We start from the raw sequence: 26,973 nt of genomic DNA, 5'->3' as shown, positions 1-26,973 counted from the left end.
TCAGAAGAGTCAACTTTATGCACTTATAACGCTCACTTTACTGCATGTTACAATGTTCCACATAATGTTATATCAACCATAAAATTATAAATGTTCAAATAAAAAGCTGCAATACTGTCACTCTAAATAAAGATTGAAGAAGCTATTAAGACCAAACATGTTTTAATATGTCATAAGAAAATAAGGGAGAATTGATCTCTTTGTTTTCATTTAGTTAGACTTTTCAAAATTATAAAAAAATGTTGATTATGAAAAAAGGCATGCGTATTCCTTATTATTTAATAAAAACTGTATAAACCACTTTCTTTACTTAAGGTCTCCACTGATAACTGAATTTTTTTTTGCGTATGTAGCCATTTTCTTATCATCCGATGCCGTCGGAGCCTTTTCAATGTGATCCAATGTGTATAGTTCCAAGTCACACTGATGTAAAACAATGAAATACAAATTATTAATTCTAATTTACCAAGTTCATACGAATATTTCTGCGATGGATTTATTGTAACCACATTTTTGTTCTGATTTTGTGTTTGTTTGTGCAGGTATGAATAAGTTATTTCCGAACTATGGTTATGGAAAAATTGGAAGAAATTGTTACGGGTGCGCGTGTATGTGAAAGAGAGATAGAGATTTATTTTAATGGTGTTAACAATACATAAAGTTTGTTATAACAAGGTGGCTTTTTTTATCAAAACTAGCGGTAAGAATATACTCATGTGAAACGAGAGGTGAAACCCATGTGAAACGAGAGGTGAAACAAACATGAACCAAAATACATTTGTTAATGTGTGAGTTTTCCAAGGAATATGTTTCAAAATAATATAAACAGTGAAGTCCATGTTTTGGTAAGACAAACTTCCAAAATCACTCAGATTATAATAATTACAATTATCCTGCTAAAGAATTTGCGAATCTAGTGGAATTCTTTTGGGTCGTTTTCAACTGAGGAGTTGTGAATTATCAAACTGATTGAACAGAAAAGGTGCATGATTTGGTCCTATTAAAGAATCTGCGAGTTTTGTGGTATTCTGTCGAAAATAAACTAACAACGCCATAGCTAAAAAAGAAAAAGACCAACAGACAAACAATATTACACGAAACACAACATAGAAAACTAAAGACTGAGCAACATGAATCCAACCAAAACAGTGGGTGATCTTATATGCTTTTGTATTGCTGTTTTCAAGGGGTTTCGGAAAAGCAAATCGTAAATAGTTAGTGCTTCATTTGGTCCTGTTGAATAATCTTCGAGTTCTGTTGTATTCTGCCAGACTGTTTTCAAGGAATTGCGGATTAAGAAACTGCATTAGCGGAAGTGGCTAGGTTCATTTGTTTGGAAACCGTAAAAATCACTCATCTCAAAACCAAAAAAAAAAAAACGAAACGTAGGTAAAAAAACTCTATTCCCTGCGAAAGAATTTGGGCAAAGTTTGGTGGAATTCTGTCAAGCCGTTTGAAGTAACTGTAGATTTACAAAGTTTGAAGTGGACGACACAAGACGACAGAAGTGAACATAGCTATACAGTTTCGTTGTCGGAAAACACATTAAAAGATTCCACATATACAGTAAGCTTGTCTCATAAATTTTTGAATTACATCTACACAAATCATCAATGTCATCGGTTGATATATAAACGTTACAACAAACGAGTTGATTTTAATTTTCCCATTTTGAAATTCCATTTCTATGTTATATTATAATAGCACCTGTATATGGTGTATACAACTCCAATTGATAAGATATCCCAGGGTTTGCATTTACTTTAATTACTTCTTGACAGAATGTTGCTGCTAACAATGGATTTCTAGAACTTTTAATTTTGAACCAAGACTTTCGTCATGATTTGGTTGTAAGCTATTGAATATCTGTCACCACAAAAGATAATTAATCACCCCATTCATTTATTACATTTTAGTTTGGTTTAACGAAATTTATACGATATATTTGTTTTACAGTTTGATTCAGAAGAAACACCGACATAGCTAGATAATACAATTAATTATCTAATTACTACCACCATTTGATAAAAATAGTATTGTAATTTTCATTGTTATTATTAAATGTAATGTCAGTATTACAGATCTGATCTTGAACCAATCCTATTTCTATCTTATTTTTGGGAAATATTTTTACAAATTCAAATGTGACGTCACTTTGTGTGTTTTTTTAGAATTTCAAATGTGACGTCACTTTGTGCGTTGAGGCTTTGGCTAACTCGGCTGTGTATTTTTATGTGTTGGATTAAGTTGTTTTATGTAATGTATCCGTTTTTATTCTGTAGTTAGTCCCCACTTCGGTTTTATCATTTATATCTATTATATAGTCATGTTATAAAATTTACTGTTTGCAAAAGTATATATTTTTCTAAATAATAAGGATGTTCTTGTCCCATGCAGAAAACGCTGGCCGTGTTAGGCGCAACTTTTTGGAAGTTTTGGTCCTCGGTGCTCTTCAGCTTTGTACTTGTTTTGGCTTTCAAACTTTTTTCATCTGAGCGTCACTGGTTAGTCTTGTGTGGACGAGACGCACGTCTGGCGTATTAAATTCTAAACCTAGTACCTTTTGCTAGCTATTATTCGTGTGTTTCTTTGTCCTATATGTTCTCCCATTTATTTGTATTGTAGTCATGTCATGTAATGTTGTCATTTGAATGTTATATTTAACATTGCCATAAAGCGGGAGGTTTGGCATGCCACAAAACCAAGTTCAACCCACCATTTTTTTCTTAAAATGTCCTGTACCAAGTCAGGAAAATGGCCATTGTTATATTATAGTTCGTTTCTGTGTGTGTTACATTTTAATGTTGTGTTTTTGTTGTGTAGTTGTTCTCCTCTTATATTTGATGCGTTTCCCTCAGTTTTAGTTTGTAACCCGGATTTGTTTTTATCTCTATCGATTTATGAGTTTCGAACAGCGGTATACTACTGTTGCCTTTATTCGTTACAGATTGGAATTGAATACATCCGATAACACAGAAGAGAAAACCAAATAAGGCAGAAAGGAACATAACAGAACAGAAAAGAAAAGACACAAACACCGAAAATCAATACAATCCTATGTATTTCTGATCCTTTAGAAATCTTACACAAGACGTTGCTGCATATGTATAGCCAAATCAAACTATTAGTTCACATCAAAGACACTATGATTTCCTTTCTTGGACTGAAACCCCTTATGATAAAATATTTTGAAAATAAAATGATATTTTTCTGATACAGGTTTAGTCATTAATTTCCGGACATGTAGGTAAGAGGGAGAAAGAAAGCTTCATTCAGCCTACAAAAGAACACACTAGTACCGAATTCTCGCCACACTTCAAGCAGACATGGGGTAATTGAAATATGTAATTGCAATTGACCGTAATTAATTACAATTTCTCAAGTAATTGAATGTAATGTGTTATTGAGCATTTTTTCAATTACAAGTAATTGAAAGTAATGAATTATATAGCCAAAATTGTCTGTATTGACAAGTACAACTCAATTACAACTCAATTACATTTGAAGTTTTGGCTAAGAAAGATTGAACTTGTGTTTTCTCAAAAAATGATGAAAAGCCATGACCTTAGTAAATGTAGTTAGATGACAAAGCAAATCCTTCACAGTACACTTTCTGTAATTACATAACAATGGGAGACTCTTTATTTTGTATTGAAAGAACAAAAAATAAAAAGAAGAAAAAAAAAGATTGTAGAAACATGCCATTATTTGTGTTAAAGCAACTATTAGTAAGTCACTGTCTTATACTTTAATTAGCTTGTTACCTACATGTATATTCCGACTATTGTTGGAAATTGATTTAAATGGATAGTCAATCAATAATTATAACCTTTGGCTATTTGTTTTATTATAAACTATGTATATGTAAGAGAATGATAATCCCTTTCTTCATGATTAAGTAAGAGCGTTTGCCATTTAGAGAGAGATAAATATACCCCTAGATACATGAATTATTTTTAAATCAATTAATTGTGATTAAAACTAAAGTATATTTAAATAAAAGATCAGGCTTTCTAAATCATTTCTTTCGGAAAAATAATTTTAATAAGTTGTGATCAAAATATAAAATCATTTCAAAATATTAAAATTATGGATCTCTTTTTGTATCATTTTCAATGAAATACATAAAAAAATATAAAATTTCAATAGGTAATTAAAAAGAAATATAATATCTTCAAAAAATGAATACGGCTTTTTATCATTTTTAGCATTAAATTAAATCAGACCTCTAGTCTTAAGGATTCCTGATAGACAACGTATTATGTGCACTTCAGATTTATAGATATAAGAAGATGTGGTATGAGTGCCAATGAGACAACTCTCCATCCAAGTCACAATTTGTAAAAGTAAAACATTATAGGTCAAAGTACTGACTTCAACACGGAGCCTTGGCTCACACCGAACAGCAAGCTATAAAGGGCCCTAAAAATACTAGTGTAAAACCATTCAAACAGGAAAACCAACAGTCTAATCTATATAAAAAACGAGAAACGAGAAACATTTATGAACCACATCAACAAACGACAATCACTGAACATCAGGTTCCTTACTGTTTTTACTTTATTCCCGTACAACGTCATATATCTAACTTTTACTCTTCTTTGATACGGACTGAATTTGAAAATAGAGCAATGTATGATACTTATGTACATATCATAGAATAAATGCATGTTTTCAATATTTTATCTAAATTTTCCTTTCAAAAATAATTGAAGTAATTAATAATATTTGCCAAGTAATTAGAATGTAATTAATTACATTGGTAAAAAAGTCAAATGTAATGTGTAATTTAATTGAAGATTTTGTAATTGTAATTGAACGTTATTAATTACTTTCAAAAGTAATTGACCCCATGTCTGACTTCAAGTTCAATATCAAGTTCTTGCGTTCGCGAGCTTAACATTTGATCTTGGAAGTAACTGGTAAGGGTTTCTAAATAAGTTTGTAAAGTTTGTAGAAGTATCTAACAACATTGTGTGTCCCTGATGTATATACGATTTTTTTAATAAATCATCGAATACAACCACATGAATAGCAATAAATTCTTGCCCTTCTGGAGCAGCATAATTTTGACTTGTTTAGTATTAATTATCCCCTTTGGAGGAGAAAAACACATTAGTCATTGTTAGTGTGATAGTAATTCTTCTCTTTTTCGTCTGCATAGTATTTTTACCTCAAGACAATGCGTCAACTGTGGTGTTTCATTATGAAGTAATGCTCTGCACGTTGACTGTAAATTCAAGTAATTGGCTTTTGAGTTATCTTTTGTCTTGTTCATTTCTTTGTTTATAATCTTTTGATATTTGGCAGTGGAGGGGGTTCTTCGCGTTCTTCGTGTTTTTCATGTTCAATGTCATGCATTTACTTTTGTTTAGAGATTAATAGTGAACAAAATAACCAGATAACGAATTAAATGTGATGCCTGTAACGGTTTACTATTGCAAACAATAAGTTCCTTTCTTGAATGTCATGTATATAGAAGATATCAATACAGCCAAAATAACACCAAAAACAAAGGACGCCAGACAGCTTTAAAAGCCCACCTGTATATTTGTAGGGTGACATTTATTTCATTCAAATTATAGCTTACAGACAACAAGTTTACTAAACATATACTTCAGATGGTGTGTCTGAATTGGTAATATTTCATTATAAACAGTACTGTGACTTATAGTTGCTAACTTATACGTCATTTGGTCTCTGATGGAATTAATGTTGGCACATGGTCAATCAAACTACATCTTCTTATTTTTATATTATAAACTTATATACAATGGGACTATCTAGCAAAATGAATTTAGATTTTAAGAGGACGGTTAATGATAGATATATGTTCGCTAATATTAACACCAACTAAGTACTTAAGGGCATAAACACAGTTCTATTTATGCTAAGGTTTGCTTACGTTCAGATGTCTTTACATAATATATGTTTTATATATATCGGTTTGGTTCCCCATTTAACAGTATCAAATTATCAAGTTGAATATGTTAAAGAGTACGTTACTACAAATACATCTACTACACAGTTTAGACCGAACAAAATTGATTTTACTTTGGGCGTTGGGTTAATGTAAATTTTTTTTAAGTAACAGTCTTGATCAAATTGCGATTTTTGTTTTTTTAATTTTTTTTAGTTTCCTGTATAAACAGCAGAACACAGACTCTGTTCCATTTACACATATGAAGTTTATCAATGTAAAATCGCCAAACTGTTTACTCTAAAATCCCCAGTTTACTAAAATTTGTCTGATCTGCTATTTCTCTGAAAGAAATGTATAGTAAGACTATTTCACGAAAGATCACACTTTTGATTTTATTAATATAAAAATAAGGAAATGTGGTATGATTGCCATCATCACATTTCTGATGGTTGACTTTCTGTGCTATGAATAAAAGCATCATAGTATACCGCTGTTCAATAAAACACCCTTCTGATGGTTGACTTTCTGTGTTCTAAAACACCCTTCTACTGGTTGACATTCTATGTTATAAAACAACCTTCTGATGGTTAACTTTTCTGTATTATAAAACGTCCTTCTAATGGTTCAATTTCTGTGCTATAAAACATTCTTCTGATGGTTGGCTTTTCTGTATTATAAAGCACCCTTCTGATGGTTGTCTTCTCTGTGTTATAAAAACCCTTCTGATCGTTGACTGCTCTGTGTTATAAAACACACCCTCGGATGGTTGACTTTCTGTGTTATAAAAACCCTTCTAACTGTTGACTTCTCTGTGTTATAAAAAACCCTTCTGATGGTTGACTTTTCGGTACTTTAAAATGTCCTTCTAATAGTTTAATTTCTGTGTTACAAAACCTAAACTTAGGATGGTTGACTTTTCTGTGTTTTAAAACACCCGTCTGATGGCTGAATTTTCTATATTAAAAAACACCCTTCGGATGGTTGACTTTCTGTGTTATAAAACATCCTTCAGATAGTTGTCATTTCTGTGCCAAGGGATAAAGGGAAAAATTACCTGGTCAATAAGATTTGAGATGATAAAAGGATATACAGCGCATGGTCAATAGATTCCAAAGATAATTGATAAATAAACCATGAGATTGAAATCAACACACACTGACACTAAACAATTACTACTTAGTCATCAAAGATTAGTCCAGAATCAACAATACCACAAATTTGCATGAATAATTAATTAAGTGACCCCTATTTAATCCTACAAGATGTCACAATGACCATTCAGGAATATTACATGCACATCGAATTTATAATTTGAATATATAAACAATGTCAACAAGCTTGGATCCAGCGCTCTGAGCATTTGATGTAAAGGAGGGGAGGGGAAGGGAAAGGGTGGATGGGGCTCCTCAGAATAAGGAGTTAGAGGACCATACGTTGACAATGTAATTGGCTGTAAATTTTACATTAAAAATATGTGTTTTCTCTGTTTTAGGGGAGCGCACCCCCGTCGTCTGATGCCTGGTCAAGGTGAATTAACTTGATTCTGCCTGTGGTCATGTACATGTACATTTTATCATATAAAACAGTTAAAGAAATCTCCTTTATTTCTATGGCCATCATGCATTATGTCCGCCAAAATTTGGAAGTAACCCTGCTTATATTATGGGTTTGAATAGACTCAAAGATCCACAGACTTGATCATCACCTTAGCTTGCACACCAAAACTACAACTCTTTTCCAGTTAAAGTAACACAATTACAATTATATAATAGGGCTCCTGAAAACTCAAAACTCTGCGATCTACAACCTTAATTTGAATATAAAAGTTTATATTTTGACTTCCAAAATGTTGTTTTTATTCATTCTTGTGGCAACAGATGATTCCATTCTTTTTGGTTTATAATATATATAATCTCTTAATTTTTTAATAAGTTTTGGATTTTAAAATATTTTAACCTCAATCGTCACTGAAAAGACATTGATTGTCTAAATGTGCATCTGGTGCAGAAAAATTGCTACTGATAGTGATAATGTTATGATGAGACATAATTTTCAACACTTCTCAAATCTGGCTAAACACATTCCAAGAAATCCCTGGGGACTAAAACCATTATCAATCTTATGGTTTCATGATTTGATATTGCCTAACTTATAATCAGATTAGCTGCCCAGGTCTACATAATCAAAGAAAAACAAGAATGATTAGCTCTATATCTATGTTTCGTTCTTATAACAATATTATTACTCTTAGCTGATGTTTGATAAACTGACTCTTGCTTATCTCAAATGTTAGGCATTCTTGCTTTTATAAGTTTTTACAGAGTCAAGAAATCTCAATTAAGTATCTAAGATTCTAGGCAAGCTTTCTTTAAAAAGTTTTTTGCAAAGATTATTAAAGGACTTAAAAGGAGACTTTAAGTGAATAATAATCATTTTATCTTTCACCAAGACATTTGTTTGGACTAACATTATAAAGAGTCAATATACATTTTAAATGGGTTTAAAGCTCAAATGTATGTATGTTTCAATTCAAATTGATTTTTGTTTGTTCCTAATCTTAACGGGAAAAATCCACGATTTTTTATTTATCATCTAAATATGTTCATTATCATATAAGCAAAACACATTCACAAACTTTTAAAGTTATATTCCCTCTAATAATGGAGAAAATCGAATATTTGTAACTTTTTTTGTTGACATACGTCATTGGGTTGTGACGTTTTAGCCCGAGTTTGAATGCTGGGTAGGAAATTAATGTTAAAAGACAACAACTCCAAAACACACAATTAATGAATCAATAACACAAAAAAAAAACCAAAAGACCTGCAGAAATCAACAAAGGTGCAGTCTTCAACAATTGACAGGTGTCTATTACAATGTATGTCAAGAGCTAGATCCCTCCGAGTCTACAGGCCTCTAGACAGGAAGTCTCTGAGGGGGTCAAACCACCCTGGCTACCCCTGTTAGGTCTTTGAAAATGTGACTAAATTTCTCAGGAACCATCATAGACCTGATTCTTTGACCTTAAAGATGTTCGCTACTCTGTTTCAAAATAACAAGCTTTTTAAAAGACTGTTATAATTAATAGTACATGTACATAAATAAAGGAACTAAAAAAACAGAAAAAAATAAGGGTTCATGCATGTGCTTGTTTTCGAGATATAAGCCATTGAAAATTTGGCAGGAAATACTCTCTAGACTTTTCATACATTTAACATTGGCATCTTTTTTTGTTTCAAAAACTATGAAAAAATAACAAGGATTTTATAAGATTTTCAAATATGGCTTTTTAAACTATATGTAATAAAATTGTGAAAAGAAAAGTAGGGGTTAGCGGACAAAATTATTTAATGGCAATACATGGATAAAACCAGAGGATTCCGAAAATCTGGCAAAAATTCAAAAACAAGAGGAGCAAACATCCTTAAATACATTTTTTTCAGAACTAAGCTTAATAACACAAACTTCTTCAAAGTGTTTAGTAGCAGTTCGGATACTGAAAAATCTCATAGTGATGGCTAAAAGGTTCAAAATAAATAATAAAATATCCATATATATTTACCACAGACTGCCAGTCAATTACTTGTGCAGTCCACAAAAGGTTAAATGCAGGATATATTCTTAATTAAGCACAAATTTTCTAAAATTTCCAGTAAATTTAATACACACAATATATTAATCAATCACTCAACTGATTAATTCTCAGATTGAATACATTTTTACTTTCTTACATCTTCTGATTGAATAAATAATCAACCGATTGGTCTGTATGGATTAGTTACTACCCTTCAAACATACAGTCTTCTACTGTAGGAGTTTTTTAAGTAGTGTCTTCTTTAGGAAATGTGTGAGAGGGGGAAATATTGTCCCCCCTACCCCCTCTTAAGCTTATATTCCAGTGTACACTCCCCCTAAGGGAAGCTGACACTGCTCGGTTGTACTATATATCTGTTTGTCCTAATGAAACACCCTCACCTCACCCCACCTATCCTCTTCATGACATCGGCATTTAAGACCCTCATCTTCAAATAATTTGAAGACCAAAAATCATTGCTTGAGGTCAGAATAGAAATTCGAAGAGAACAATGTCAGATCTTTGTATAAATCAATCATGGACAAAGGTACTTCTCTTTTAGAAATACATTACTCTTATCATCCATCTAACCCAACCCTTACATTTTACATGTCAATATTGTCTAAGCCATTTATCAGAAATTACATCGGTTACTATTTCAACTTCAGGATCTTAATATTATGTTTACAATATATATACAGTAAATCCTTCAGTTCCACGATAAAAAAATAATATTTCACACAGAATGACATTTATGAGGCATATCCCATTTTTCTTTTTGGGAAACATAAAAATTCCACTTTTAATTTCTGCCATACTGACAAATGTTTAAATAGTTTTTCCAGTAAGAAGAGAAGATATTTGGAATATTATATTGTAGGGCTCACGAAATGTGACTGTTTTTAATTATGTCTATTGCCATTTGGAAATGTGAAATTGATTTTTCATGTAAGGAGAGATGGCAAAAGGAACTCTAGCAATGCATTTCATTGCATTTTGTTGAGAATACAGAATTTCTATATTATCATAGCTATAAATTTGGAATTGAAAAAATGTGTCCAGAGCTAGAAAAATTCACACCCTGCTCTCCCATTTGTGTCTTAAATCAAAATAAAGTCCATGGCTTGATCTGAATAGCAAATAAAATATGAGGTCACTAGATCATTTTCAATTATTTAATCAGAAGGTTAAGAGTATATAACCAAGATGAAAATTTCAACAAAACCTGTGTACTTGTTTGATTGTGAATTCATTTACATACATGTATTGTTATGGTTTCAGAAAAAATTGCTATATCAATGGGTTTTTTTTATGTGGTGGTTTTATTGATCATTACATCATTATGGTCACTTTCGTTAAAGTAAAAATTGGAAATTCGTTGAGTATTTGAATTCAAGGTTTTACATTACTCACAAATCCTGAGTATTAGCATCCCGATAGTTTTAATGAATCCAGAATGTGTAAAACCCTGACAGATGTCTTTGTTGATGTATCCACTCTGTTTAATCATCCAGCACTTTAAAATACAAATTCCTACATGTAAAACTACAAACTGCGTTTAAAATGTCAACACGATTACAGTTACAAATGTATTTGAATCAATGCTAATTTCCGTTGCAAAGTGAAAGCTATAACTTTCGGCCCGTTTAATTACCACAAACATTTATTTCTGCCATCCTCAAATTTATATGCATGTATACAGTTCAAGTTTAGAAAACAATATCTAATTGGTTTGTTATAGACCTGTATGTTGGAAAGTTTATATAAATTACCTCCTAAGAACCTTGTTTATTTGTATAAAATATATAATACATCCCTAATAAAGATGTCAACTAACCAAATAAAACACAGGTGTTCAGGCAGGTAAATTCTCACCTGCAAAACCTTTTGAGAAATTTCTTTCTTATATTATATGCTTACACTTTTCTAAGTTGACTGTTTTAACCATCTTTATTGTCTGCTGTGCATTTTTCAATCATTTATTATGAAAGGTATACAAGTTATTCATTGTCATTAAGTATGCGACCTTTACGTACAAGATCATTTTTTCTGGGTTAGATTTAGATTACCCAACATATAGCATCCACAGGCCCAAAGCTCCATTTTACTATAATTTCAGATGGCCTGTAGACCTGATTTTTACAGGCCAGACATCATTTTTACAAGCCTGGGCTTGGGCTGGTGGTGCTGTGGTTCAGCAAGAAGACTGTATAGACATTCTCTGGGACAAACAAAAGTGATGAACCAGTATACCTTTTTAAACGACAATTTGGATTTTGCAGAAGGCAGCTTGTAGCTGTTTAGTCCTGAGACTTAAAAGATTTAAAGTTTATTGTAAAAGAGAGGCAAAAGATACCAAAGGGACATACAAACTCAAAAGTCAAAAACAAACTGACAATGCCATGGGAAAAACCGAAAAACGACCAAAAGACAAACAACAGAATATATATGTGTGTGTGTGTGTGGGGGGGGGGGGGGGATGGGGTGGGGGTAATCTTGTGTGCTACTGAAGATCAGCAGATCCTGCTTCACATGTGACACCTATGGTGTTACTCCTCAAACATGCAATAAACAATAGTAAAACCTCACAATTCCAGGTGATTTCAAAATTTGGGATGGGTAAAAGGTACAAATGTACCTATTACAGCGCAAGTGAATGCCAGTCACATTAAGCCCTAGGGCTCTTTTCACAAAAAATCTTATGACAAAAATTGTTCACAAGTTATTCTGAAATGTTCATGACTTACAAGTATTATTTCTCATAAGATTGTTTTGTGAAATAAGTTGCCGGCTGGAAGTCACTAAGGGTTCTAACTGGAGGCTTTTGTTTCACTTTACTACAGTTTTCAAAATTTTGGAATGTTTTTATTCTTGCGAAAATTGCAATTGGACATGTACAGGTTTCACAAAAGCATAAACCATTAGTAATGAATTTTTCATAGCATTATTTGTTACATAATGCAGTAAACTTTGAAATCACAATAATCATGATAATTATTCACACATTAGTCTGTTATTCAACAATATAAATAAGAAATGCTCTAAAAAATCTTAATTTTATACAGTATACATATGTATACATGGTATATGAAATCAAAACAAATTTTGAAGAAAGCCAGCTTTTATAGCAATAAATAAAATTCTCACCACTTCAGAGGAACACACCAACTAAATATCACCTACTTGTGCAAGATGAATACCAGCACACTTTAAAGATAAACAAAGCCTGGCATATTATAAATGATCCTGGTCTTTGAACTTAGAGTACTTACTGATAATTAGTAAATAAATTTGACTTTTATTACTTTGATGTGTTCCTTCCCATGATAAAGGAAATAAAACTGATCACAGAAAGGGAGATAAGGAGAGAAAATGTGTATTGATCAGGAAAGGGAGATAAGCAGAGAATGTGTGCTCCTAATGAAAATAACTTATATTAGTTTTACACTACTTCTATTTAATTAAGTTGCTTTTCATCAAATATAAATTGCGTCATCATTTCTAAATTACGATGAAAGTACATGTACCCATGGAAGGGATTGGGTAACCAAGAGTAGCTGTCTTGATTGTTTATGCCTGGTTTTTTAAAATTTGATTTTGGTTAAAGGTGTGCCAATGAAAGTTTGCCAATTAAAGGTTAAAATTAAGATGATTTAATTTCACTACAAAACGAGAGTTAGTTTTACTTGGAAACTAGAAAATTGTTGTCAAATTTATTCTGTTTTGTACTTTTCCCCCTTAGAACATTATGGGCACATTTTTTTCCAATACAGAATTATTTAATAAGTTAACCCCAAATGCTTATTTACATGTATATATTGAGACATTAACTTATTTCTATCACTTATCTGAATTACTCCTTTATTTAACAGTAAAAAGAAATTTTAGACATTCCCACAAAAATTAGTTCAAAACCTTCAGGGTTAAAATTGTACATTTGTAAACCACAACCAGCTATTCATATTATAACCAGATTATATACTGTCCTGCAGACAAGTTATATTTTATTACAAAGAGTTCTGAAATAATCAATCCAAAACTGTCATCGCCATTCTAGTGTATTGTTTACACAGAATTAATGTTACAATTTCTCCTTTATTGGATTCTGTTTAAACTTGCATTTAATCTTCTATTTTACATGTTTACGTTTAATTCCCTATGATCAGGTTATACAGGCCTCTGGTTTTTTTAAATCCATCTGTATAAAATGTGTGACATTAGATTTTTTTGGATCAGACTTTATTTATTTAATGTGCTTCTATGTTTCAAGATCTTGCTTTCTAATGTTTAAGCATATAGTACACGGACAGTGTTGTTCCTCTGCTTTTTGCAAAGGTTTGAAATATTATTTGTTCATGAAACCATTAATGTGCCTGGTTGTACCACCCTCATCCCTACATTTTCACAATTATGCGTACATACACATGTATACATGTAAATGCACCTACATGTATATCTTTCTCGTTTTAAGTTGTGCGAGAAAATTAAAAGTATCACAATTATTTCATTTCCAGTCAAATGTAATAATCAAATTCTATCTTTTGCATTATGCATATCAATGTTTGCATTATAAACAAGTCACAAGTTTTTAGATTTGGAATAATTTGAGCATACAATGTATGTTTTCCCCCAAGTTTACAAACCATATATAATGATATATGCATGAATACAAAAAAAATTGTGTTCACCAAATTTGGGCTAATTCCCCCCCCCCCCCCCCCTAAAAATCAGGGCCACTCATCATTTATAGAGAATAAAATTTGAAAATAAAAAATTGAATAAAATCACCTGCCAAATTGATCAGGTCTATGGATGCATACCACATGGGCTGATCATATGAATATAAAAAATATTTCTAAAATGAAAAATCTTTTATAGGGTGCTTTTAAGTTTCCATAATCCATTACAACCACTGACTCATGGAAAACATTACGTTAGTCATTAAATTATGAATTTTTTATAAGACCAACAATTTCCAATTTAAGCCGAAAATGCCTTTAGGCAATAAAATGTGTAATATACAAATTTAATAATCTATTTACACTTTGTAACATTCTTTTCACTGACTAATTGAACAGATTTACATGTAAATGGTCCAATAAATAAGCTATTTCTTTAATATCGAACTTGTTCGGCTCTACACCTTACTCAAATATGCAGAACAACATCTTTCGTCGACCTTCGACTTTGATGAGACATTTTTATAATATATTCAAGTCAGACATAAAATCATTAAGTCATCTTGCATATATATCACTACATATAATTGATACATGTACATTTGTTCAAGAAATTGACATTCTAATTTGAATGCATATCAGTTTGTATTTGCTTCAAAGATTCCTATTTTTGCTGTTTAATTCAAACAAGTCCATTTTCCAAAAAGAATAACATGTTATTTTTAAAGAGGACCATTCTCTTTGTAAACAGAACATATAGACTTCACCTTTTTAACTCTGGAAATGCAGTTTTTCCTAGGCTGCCTCAACAAACAGGGCATTCTTTCACAGATATGAGATGTTCTTATTTAAATAAAATAAATGGGGAATGTGTCCAAGCGACACAGAGATGATGCCCCCACTTGCATATAAATTTATAAAAGGACATAACTGAAGAACGGTAAAAGTGATGCTACCCAAATTTGTACTTGATCTGAGTTTTGTTGTAATAAGTTTCATAACATTTGGTTGAGGCAAACTTAGGTTAGAGAACGGAATCGAATAGTTCAGTAACTTTTCCATTTGTAAAGGGGCATAACTCTAGAACAGTAAAAGTGACACCACCAAAATTCAAACTTGAGCTGTATTTTGTGTTGATAAGCATTGTGTATAAGTTTCATAACATTTGGTTGAGGCTAACTTAAGTTAGAGAACGGAAACAAAAAAAATCAGCAATTTTTACATTTGTAAAGGGGCATATCTCTAGAACTTTTAAAGTGACGCCACCAAATTCAAACTTGATCTGTGTTTTGTGGTAATAAGCATTTTGTATGAGTTTCATAACATTTGGTTGAGGAAAACAAGAGTTAGAGAACAGAAAACAACTTTGGGACGTTCGTACGTACGTACAGACGGACAAGGTTAAAACTTAATTTCCCACTGCTACGGCGTGGGCATAAAAATTCTAAATTTACAATAACCTCCTGATCTGAGCTCTGGAGTATAAATATATGAAGAGGGATTATAGAACGTACGTACAGACGGACAAGGTTAAAACTTAATTTCCCACTGCTACGGCGTGGGCATAAAAATTCTAAATTTACAATAACCTCCTGATCTGAGCTCTGGAGTATAAATATATGAAGAGGGATTATAGAACACATACATGTACCTACATGTCCGTACAACGATGTACTCTGAACCTGGCAATTTTCTGTACTTTATACACTGCCAGATGCAGTCTATTGTAACCACAAGGCTGTTTGTATAGACAGTAATATGAAACATTAAAAGGTTCACTACTGTTGCACTACCTGAACTAAGTTGTAAAACATCCCAATAAATATAATTACTACATGTAAATTACTTTAACAGACATGGGTAATTGCAATATGCCCCAAAATCTTAAAAATAGACAAAAAATCTGCTTCAATGATCTCTATCAATAAACTGTTTGATTGCATTGTCTTGTATGCTGTTAATTAAAACATAGAAAAGATCAAAGTGCTAAATGGAAAAAGATCAAAAGGTACTGAAAGAATTGCAACAAAAGTTGAAATGAACAACAATAAAAATGTACCAAATATTGATCAGAAATCGATATCATTTAAAGTCAGTCTGAATGGCAACAAGCTATGTAAAATCTGGAGTTCTGCATCAATAGTAAAATTAAAAAAAAAACTTTACAATGTTTCAAATGTTACAGTCCAGCTAGCTAGATAGATTGATTTTTTAATTTTCACCTGAAATTGTCTTTGAAAACACATGTTTCAGTGTTGAATGACTGAAAACAAAATAGACAGGTAAAATGATATCAAGACTGACACTTTTCTTTAATTCCTGAGTCCCGATAGGTGTAAATCCCGAATTCCCACGATAACAAAGACCCAATCCTGAATTCCCGCAAAAATAAAGGCCCATTACCAATGTCCCGAAAAAGGTCCTTTCGCCTCTCAACTTGATTTTAAATACATGTACATGGACACGTATGTATTAACACAGTCTATTGGACCAATAAGGTCAGAAGTTATAAGTTTAAACAATATTGATTTAAATTAATCATACTTAACTATTTAAAATAAATTCATAAAATAAATATTTATGATTCAGAAACAAGCTAAGTTACTTTTACAAAGCTTGATAAAAACATTCTAGACTGAAAAACAATGAATACATGTAAAGAACATGTGTATTTGTATTATGGCACCGAACAGTCTTAAATTTCTAGCACCTCATCTATTTCTTCTATCTAATAATAATTTAAGGTCTCTCAAACAATATATTACATCACATTTAATGCCTGGATTGACACAGTGAGATCATTACCATAAACCAATTAGTGTAATTGCAGTAATGATAAACACCCTATGGGAGAAACTTGCAGGGAATCACTATAAACCCAATCTAGAGATCAATGGTTTTATCTCCCCTATCATGTAAATATTGACACAAGACAATTGACTTGTATTTCTAAATATTGACATTTCTGCTTGCTTATTATACCATAATTCTATAATTTATTGGTCTGTAGAAAGATAGACCTTGAGCAAGTGCAATTTATTTGAAAAATTGTTAAAAATCCTGTTTAAAACAATATTTTCACTTCATCTTGCCAACCAACTCCTGTGGATTCGTTTATTTTTGTGGACCTGTACAAATTTAAGTGGATTGAAAAGAAAATTTTGTGGATATTTGATTTTTTAGTTTTGCTAAAGTCCATACAAGTATTTACATTGTACAATGTAGGAAATTTTCACTTTGTTGCACATACAATGTATAAATTTGTGGTTCACGTTTACCCATAAAATCCACAAAAATTGGTATCCTATGAATATTAATGAATCCACAGTACCGGTACCAGATTTTTTAAAGCTTAGGTAAACTTATATTTTTCCAGGCAAATGAATTTTATAAAAGTGTCAATTTGTCAAAATTAAAGAAGACTTAAAACCTTTCTACAGTCCACCCTCAAGGCACTTTATATCAATTAGCAATGAAACACCAGTGAACTGCAATATTATTGATTGATTGTTGGTTGCTTAACGTCCAGTGGCAAATATTTCATGCATATTCAGGACGAGAACAAATTAACAATAAATACAATAGGTAGGTTCTGTAATAGGGGCGTCCGGGATTAAGGTCGGAGAAATTTAGAGTGCCACGGGAAATGAGGGAATATTGGATAGGGACAGAAATTAAGCCTTGCAACAGGTCACCTACGGACCCCTCAAAAACTGCAATATTATGTTCATTTACAAATGTTAAGTAAACACAAAGTACAAATCAAGGAAATGTGGTATGATTGCCAATGAGACACCTATTCACCAGATACATGTACCAAATGATGCAGATGATAGCAAATATAGTTTACCGTACAGCCTTTTCAAAGGGCAAAGCTCATTCCGCATAGAAGCTATAAAAGGCCAGACCTAATAAAATGTGAAATAATTCTAATTCACTTAAAATTCTTTTTCGACAATTACAGTAAATGGTTCTCTCTGAATTCCTAAAATGTGTTACTGTGCATGTTCTATATCTGAAAATGGTCCTTCATCAGACATCTGACGGAGAGTAAGCGCTATAAGAGCATTAATGAAAAAGAAATCACAGTCAAGAGCATGGTTTCTACTGATCTCTTTGGCAAAAAATAAAATGAGAATGTGTCCATGGGACACAGATGATGCCCCCACTTGCATATAACATTATAAAAGGGCATAACTCGAGAACGGTAAACATGAGGCCAACCCAATTTGAATATGATCTGCGTTTTGTGGTTATAATCATTGTGTATAAGTTTCATAACATTTGGTTGAGGCAAACTCAAGTTAGAGTTCTAACAGAAACCAATTTTAGGATGTAAGATCAAGGGTATGTAACACTTAACATGCTTAATGCCCCCTGCAGTGTCGGCAGGGGCATAAAAAATCCCTGTCCAGTTTTAAGCAAAGAATAATCTAAAATTACACATTAGAATATTTTGGAACTACACTTCACTTCACTTCAGTATTTAAATGTCTCTATAAATATAGTACTGGTAATTTGTAGCGCAATGTTAAAATTGTTATTTCCATGCATTATAAGTCATTGAACCTATAAAAATCATAAATTCCCCTTTCTCTTCATTGGGCCATGTCATTTTAGCCCCTGAAGGAACAGTAGAAATTTCTAAATTGTTATTGGCCCAATCATTGCTAATCAAACTCTTTATTACCTTAAATCACCCTTTAGTAAAATAATACAGATGAAACTAGAATCTGAATCATATATATTTAGTTATGTTTTGCGAATAAAAAAAGATTAAGGTTCATAACCTGTCCTCCCAATCACTGGTTACTAAACTTTTGCTGTTTTCTATCAAATAAAACCATGTTATACCTTTAACTTCATTTGTACTACTCTGTTTACAATAATCTTTAAGCATGTTAAGTGAGAAATACAAGATGTACTTCTTATAAAACTCAATCAATTGAAACTTGATTAGTCTCTCTGGCACCAACTGCAAAATCGTCTTTTATCAAAGCTTGATTTTCTATCAATTATTCATATCTCACAAACATGGAATTACGCTGTAGAATCTCTTTACTATTAAGGCATGTTAAAATGACATTCTTTCCAATAAGACTTGCTTGCAATGAAGTACAAAATAATCATGTCTCATGAGAGAATTTTAAATACATTTTCTTGTATACTAAATTACATTGTACAGGTCTAAGAGGTTCTCATTTGGGAGATTTTGTGTTTAGAGCCCCAAATTTGAAATATTAAATACACGTATACAAATAAAATGCAAGGTAAATATGTATGCATTGCCAATCACATTCAAATATGCACACAACTAGAGCTTTAAACAGGTACATGTAGCAGCATGGTGCTATATGAATAGATTTGATATATATTTTAACATGACTACTTAATCACCTGACTGTATTGTTTAATATGCAAGGTCCCCTTTCACCAATTTTAGAAATTTAGGATACAAGTATGGGGTATTCAGGTAAAGTTGACGGAATGAAAAGCATGAACACTCAATTTCTGTTTAATAAAATCAAGAAAATTGGGTTGGCAAATGAATCCTCAAACTAAGAATTCAAGAAAACCTACCCCATGCCTGTCACCTAGTCTTTATCTTCCTCCTCTAGCAGGAGATTAGCTTTCAAAGCATAATTAATTTGCACCCTTAACCCTTACACACAGGGCACTCTTAGTAAGTTACAGTATACAGTGTTTGTACATAAACGTAAAACCTCTTGATGAAACAAGAAAGACCTAAAATGTTGTGTTCAGTGATAAAATTCATCATATACTTAGCATTAATATAATAGTTTTTGCATATGTGTAACAAGCGGAATTAAACTAAATTCACACCCAGGCTGATAACCCATATCAGCCCTATGTGACATCATGTGGTCAGGCTGATATGGGGTTACCAGCCTGGGTGCATTCATACATGTACATAACATTGGTAGTATATGATTAAAAGATTAATACATGTCCTTTGGCTGATACAATGTATATATATGCAGAGTTCTCGAAAAGTGGTGGTCCGAAAATTTTGACCACCAAAATGCACATGTACAGGACTGACATGACTGACATAATTTTGTATTTTGCAATAAAATAATAGTAACAACAGATTTATTCAAGGAAAGCCAAGGAAAATAGATTTCGAGATCTCTGGATATGGGGGTATAGGGATGATACATGTACCTGAGGCCGACATGGAAATGGACATGTATTACTATTAATCTATAAAACTATATTTCTCACTCTTACATACAACTATATACATGTAAGTACATGGACATAGTCTTTTTTTAGAGAGATTTTTAGCTGTGACATTTTATCAATTATCAAACATTGTACACCTGGATGTCTACTAACATAAAATGATTTGTTTGCCTTTTAAAGTAGCAATTTACGGTGATTTATAGCACGACCTTACCGTCATCAAGTTTTAAATTAGTTTTTTCGAGACTTTCAAACTTCTTTTCCAAATCATAATTAACCAACGACTCCTTATGTTAACGTACTGTCTTCATTCTTGAAAGTTAAATAATCTGATAATACTATTAAATTTACAGTTATGTATGTCTTCTTTAAGAAATCTTTACATGAAATTTAAAACAAACCTTTCAAATATCTTTCTGAAGTTCGACAACACAATAACAAAAAGTTTAACCTAATCACACAGCGTATCCAAACTTGTAGAAAAAATCCTTTGCTTCTTCTGCGATTTATGAAATATGATTCTAATACACAATAAAACTCCAATTTACGACTCTTAATGAACTAAAAACGGTTAGAATTCCAATGTGAAGCCTTTCTTTACCCGTACGCCATGTTGGTTTCTTTCACAATGAAAACGACTGGGTGAAAGGTTAAATCAGCCATATAAGGAAGTCATTTGCATACACAGATGTCGCTTTTTTGCGCACCTGTTTAAAAACTTAAAAAGAAAACTGATGTCATATGGCAATACAATTTTATGCAATCTTTTATATTTATTTCAAATGCACAATTATGATTATGAGTGTTGATATGATTGATTTCTCTTTTTATCTCTGTAGTACAAATATTTTGTTATAATGACGAGGGTCTGGATGGGGTTTACAGAATACAATAAAATGGTAAAAAAAATATTTAATGAATAGAGAAAAATTAGCTCAAAAAATTAAGAATATAGAGAATAATGGGGTGTAAAAGTCTAATGAAAAACTGTGGAAAATAAATGAATAGGGTAATACAATACTGATTACAGAAATGAATGAAATGCAGAATAAAGAAATCATATAATTACACTGAGATAAATTTAGTGGTAAAGTAAATTTTTTTGAGAATTTTACAGAATAAGCGTTATTTTAAAAGTTAAAGAAAAACGCCCCCAAAATTAGAGAATACTGAAATGTAGGACCCCAATCCAGACCCTCATAAACATGGAAATCTAGTTGATTTCTTATTTAGGTCGATAGTGCAAGTATGATAAACAAATATTTTTGTGATTTTTGAGAAAAAAAAATAACAGTTTTTGATGAAATTGCGAGATTTTGAATAGTAAGCAATCTCTTGTATATTTTATGTCTCTGCTTGTCCTAAGATGGGACCAATAGATACAGACAGAGGCTTATAGAAAAAAATGTTAACAAAAATACCAGAACTCCAAGGCAAATTCAAAAAGGGGAAGTCCATAAAAACCGATAAAATAAAACGTTAGACATTATTATCAACCAATGGAGAATTGAAAACAACTGGTCAAACCAAAGACTTGAAAACTGGTATTTGCTGTTTCTCTGCTAAGCACACGGCATTTTGGAGTAAGAGCAAAGATTGGTCGACTCGGAGTCAGAAAAAAGGGTCCGTGTATAGGATCAGATGTCTTCCTATGTACTGTATGTCACTGAAACTAGCACGTTTAAAATCCGGCTCAGCGTTTCTGTCTAGCGCAAAGCATGGTTTATATTCATATCACACTATCATGGTCTATATGCATTTAACTTGCCACTGGACGATAAACAGCCATGCACCCATCCATCGTAATGTTAAATATGTTAATAAACTTGATCAAAATATTGTAGATCTAGATGTATTCATTATGTCCCGTAATTGCTTGATTTACAAGAACATCATGTATACTCTCATCGAAAAACTTATTGATACTTTAGTCTTAGATATATACTGTACATGATTTATGTACTAAATGTTATTGGTTTTGAATTATATATATATAGTTCTCTCAGATCTGTACTTTGTGTTTTTAGTGTTTTGTTGGATTTTTTGCGTGTTTTGTATCGATTCAATCTGATGAGTTAAGACCTTTCTAACTGATTTTTATAATTTGTTCTTATATTGTGCTATTACAACACATTCCCAGTTAGGGGAGGGTTAGGCCCCCGCAAACATGTTTAACCCCGCTACATTCTGTGCCTTTCCCAAGTCAGGGGCTTGTTATTTAGTGGTTGTCGTTTGTTGCTGTATATGCTATTTGTTTTTCGGTTATTGTTTTGTACATAAATCAGGTCGTTAGTTTTTTTTTTACATGTGTCATTTTAAGGCCTTTCATATAGCTTAGGAGGAGTCTGGCGAACCTAAGAATTTCAGCACATCGTTTGCAAATAAAAACTGGTAGATTCCAAGGTATCCCTCTCCACCTAAGATGTTTTGTACATTGTGGCTCAAGTGATATAGAGGATGAAATTCACCTTATCCTTTACTGCACAAAATTTAACGAGGAGCTACACAATTTGTTTACGTAAATCTATATCTTAGTTATCGCAATAATTTTGCTAAAATGATTCCTACTGAAAATTCTTTTGGATAATGACCTGTGAGGACATATCCATAATAAAACATTTGAGGAACTTTATTACATATTTACTGTAGATGTTTTAATGCTTTTTACTTAATAACTAAAACAAATTTATGATGTGCTGTTATACCACTGTCCCAGGTTAAGGGAGGGTTGGGCGCTCACAAACATGTTTAACCTCGCCACATTCTTTGTGTGCCTGTCCCAAGTCTGGAGCCTGTAGTTCAGTGGTTGTCGTTGGTTCATATCTGTCATATTTGTTTTTCGTTAATTGTTTTGTTATTAAATAGGCCGTTAGTTTTCTCATTTGAATTGTTTCATATTTTTCATGTCGGGGCCTATTATAGCCGACTATAAGGTATGGGTTTTTCTCATCGTTGAAGGCCGTACGGTTGCCTATAATTGCTTACATCCACTTTATTTGAACTTTGGTGGATAGTTGTCTCATTGGCAATCATACCTCATCTCCTTATTTTTATATTGTTAAATTCATATTTTTTTAACTGCCTGCTTGGCTGGCTTAGTCCCGGGGGAATCATACCCATACGATTCTTAAGCACCGTCCTACCAGTTAAGCAATCAAATAATATATATATACATATATAATTCGTCTAAACAACAGCCCAACAATGTTAGATCTGTAAATTTGCGGAAGCAAATTTTTTGTTCTTCCCTGGCCGGGATTCTAACTCATGCTACTGATATATCGTGGCCCAAATCGCCTTGCACTATGCCCGACGCTCTAGACCACTTGACCACCTAGGCTCTATAAAAATAAAGCTTTCGGTGGCCGGGTGTTACCTTTCCTCGTCAGTTTTTATCTAGAGTCGTAACACAGTACTTGATTATAAGGCATGAAGATGGAATTGTTACAGATCAGCTGAATTATCTCTTGTAAAGGATCCTACAAATTAATGTAAGATGCAGTCACAGAAATAATTAGCTGGTTTAGAAACGGGGAAATTCGTATGAATCTTAAGCGCCGTCCCCTGGTGTCTCTTCCAGCTAAGCAATCAATTTACCAAAATGTTTGTCTACCCACGTGTCGTACTGCCACAAACATTATTACTGCAGAGTACTAAACATTTAAAATCATCTTATATTGTTTTTGTTGTAACCAAATCGGTATAATACATTGTATTATTGTACTGTATACTGTTGGTACAACCGAATTTTGATTGTATCTTTGTCATCACCCACCTAACTGGAATATACACATACTAGTATTGTAATGTGTTGTATTGTATAGCTTGCTATGCGGTATTGGTTTTGCTTATTGTCGAAGGCCATACGTTGCCTTATGGTCGCTAACTTCTACGTCGTTTGATCTAAGGCGGAGAGTTGTCTCGTTGACAGTCATACCATCTTATCTTTATATTAAACCATATTAACCATTCAAATCAAACTTTAATTTTGAACCATACTTCTTGAAATATACAAGATGGATTTTGCTATAACTATTTTAATGACCTAATAACTAAATCTGATACTGACCAAAGAACCATGAATTTAGGACAAGGTCAGAGCAACCCTGTCAGACGGGTGCCAATTCTACTATACACTGAATGAAGTTATTTATCCGCAAAACAGACTGTATCATGAAAACTTTGGCAATGAACCACGAATTGAAATCAAAGTCAAGTGAACCCTGTTTGACGGACATGTGACATTACAATAAATCTATATACCAAATATACACAATGGATTAACATCACTATGTCTCGAATTCTGTGCATTTCGTTTCGGGCGAAACGAAAACCCTATATAGATAAAAACAAAACCGAAACAAGCAAAAAACAAGGAATGAGCTGTCAAAATGACAGCAAACTGGGTTTTCTGTATTTTAAACGGCGCTTTTAGGCTTTTTGTGACCTGCAACGTTATATGCCTATTTTCAAATCTATGAAGGACCATTACACCTTAATAACAAGATGAAAATCGTCATTATCGAACTTGATCACTATTTTATAATCTGGAACAGCAAAATATTTTTTCTATCATAGGGTTCATAATTAAGTAATTGCACGGAAACGTGCCATTTTTCAATTTATCAAGAATCATAACTCCTAAACGGCAAAAGTGAAAATCATCAATATCGAACTTGACCTCCATTTTTTCATCAGTAACACCATATTAAAGTTTTAAAAGCATTGGTTGAATCGTTCGTAAAATGTCATAAAAGAAAACTATTGACGAGGTACCTGACTATAGAATGTATGGACACGTCCGGTATAGTGACACGTACATGGATATATGGCGGAATTACACACCACAACATCCCCCCTTCTTTTAAATCTCGACCAGTGGGCTTACAAAATGTATACATAAAATGACATTCAATAACTGGTATACACATGCACCAGGGTTATTGAAATTTTCCTATTTTCAACCCATGACATCATTGATGCATTTTTTTCTGTATTAGATAGAGATGTAGACATCTCTTACATCAATTGTGTCAAACATGGTTCGATTTCCTATAACCTTAGTAAATGTAAACATATAAAGTAAATACTTATTACCAAAAACATCGGAGCTTAGTTGACTGATGGACAAGCTTACATACGTATCAACCTCTGCAGAAGGAAGATAAGCTGTTATAGCTATTTCTGAACTATGTTAATGAAAGAAATCAGTTCCCAGAGTTGTGTGTGTGTGTATATGTCAGAAATCTGTGAGAGAGAGAGAGAGAGAGAGAGAGAGAGATATTTTAAAACACAGTAATCACTGTAAAAGTTAATTGTTACAATTTTGCATTTTGTTTAAAGAATTATTAATTTCAACACTGCATGCAGGTAAGAACATACGTCACTTGAGATGGAATTACGATGAACCAACATAAATGTGCGAATCCTCGAAGGAATACGCGTCTTGCTTGCTGTTTCAAATTATTGATTTGGATACTCGCATAGCCCCCTGGAAAACACAATACATACTGCATCACCCAAGCACTTATCTTTATTGCATTCAAATTAAAGCTTAAAGACATCAAGTCTACTAAACATATAGTAAAGATGGTGTGCCTGATTGGTAATATTTCATTAAACAGTTAACGAGATGAATTGTTGACATAGCTAACGTATTATCAAGTAATACTGCGTGTCAAATGAGCCGAATATATCGATAACATTTTACTCGAACGTGCTAATGCGCGTGCCGTTCTCTCATCATAGTTTTATCTCCAGGCTGATCGACTCCAGTAAGCAGAATAAAAACTAGTTTTGATTTCAATTACAATTTCATTCTCATGATAGCGATAACTATGTGAATCATCAATCTGTAAACCTGCTACGAAGATAAATGCAGTTTTAGTCTATTTGATAATTACCGTTGTGAAATGATAATCAACCTATATAGTGTTATATCTTTGCTTTAACAATATATGAAAATCTGTACTCAATAAATGTGTGATGAGGGAAAACAGGTGTAATATATACTAAGGGACAAACGTGTGAACTGGGCGGAGGGCAAAGGGTGGACATTTCTTGCAAATAAGCGATTTCAGTACAAATAGGACATGAACACTGTTATATCCTTCCGAAGACGTGCCTGACATATATCTATTTTGGTTTCAAAATATGAACTTTGCAATTTGAATAGTATACTTATAAGGGAGTTTATCACTACGAAACATTTGAGTTAAACACATCGGGGGACCTTCTAGTAATGTGCCCTTTTTTCAAATATTTATAATTAAAGTTTTGATATATTGCTGTTTAAGAGTTTCCTAAATATTTAGAATTAAGTAGACTTTCTTTTTCCAATCATGAAGTTTGTAAATGCATTTTTCCAACGGTTTACACTAGAATGAAGCTGTGTATACGATAATCTAAAATTTCCAGTTGACAAATATTTGGGTCACCATGTTGTTTTTCGAAGAAAGTGCTATGCATATTGAGACCATTTCATCGAACAAGTATTAAAATATTTGAAACTATTGATTTTAGTAAAATTACGAAATTTTCTATCATATTGTTAGTAAACGTAGCCATGTGGATTGTGGATTGGTGAGCAG

The 26,973-nt window shown here is 32.4% G+C and overlaps 1 protein-coding gene across 1 annotated transcript in view; it reads right to left on the bottom strand.

Moving 5' to 3' along the window:
• The window catches only part of LOC127721682 (neogenin-like), a 193,164-nt gene extending 172,283 nt beyond the window's left edge, over positions 1-20,881 (bottom strand). The window contains exon 1 of the mRNA XM_052228477.1: positions 20,785-20,881. The gene's annotated coding sequence lies outside the window, so the exon portion shown is untranslated. The remainder of the gene's footprint in view (positions 1-20,784) is intronic.
• Positions 20,882-26,973: the final 6,092 nt, after the last annotated feature.

Source organism: Mytilus californianus, unplaced genomic scaffold (genome assembly GCF_021869535.1).
Source record: "Mytilus californianus isolate M0D057914Y unplaced genomic scaffold, xbMytCali1.0.p SCAF_12, whole genome shotgun sequence".
NCBI lineage: Eukaryota > Metazoa > Mollusca > Bivalvia > Mytilida > Mytilidae > Mytilus > Mytilus californianus.
Note: the sequence above shows the minus strand (reverse complement) of the source record. Positions and strands in the feature narration are given on the sequence as shown.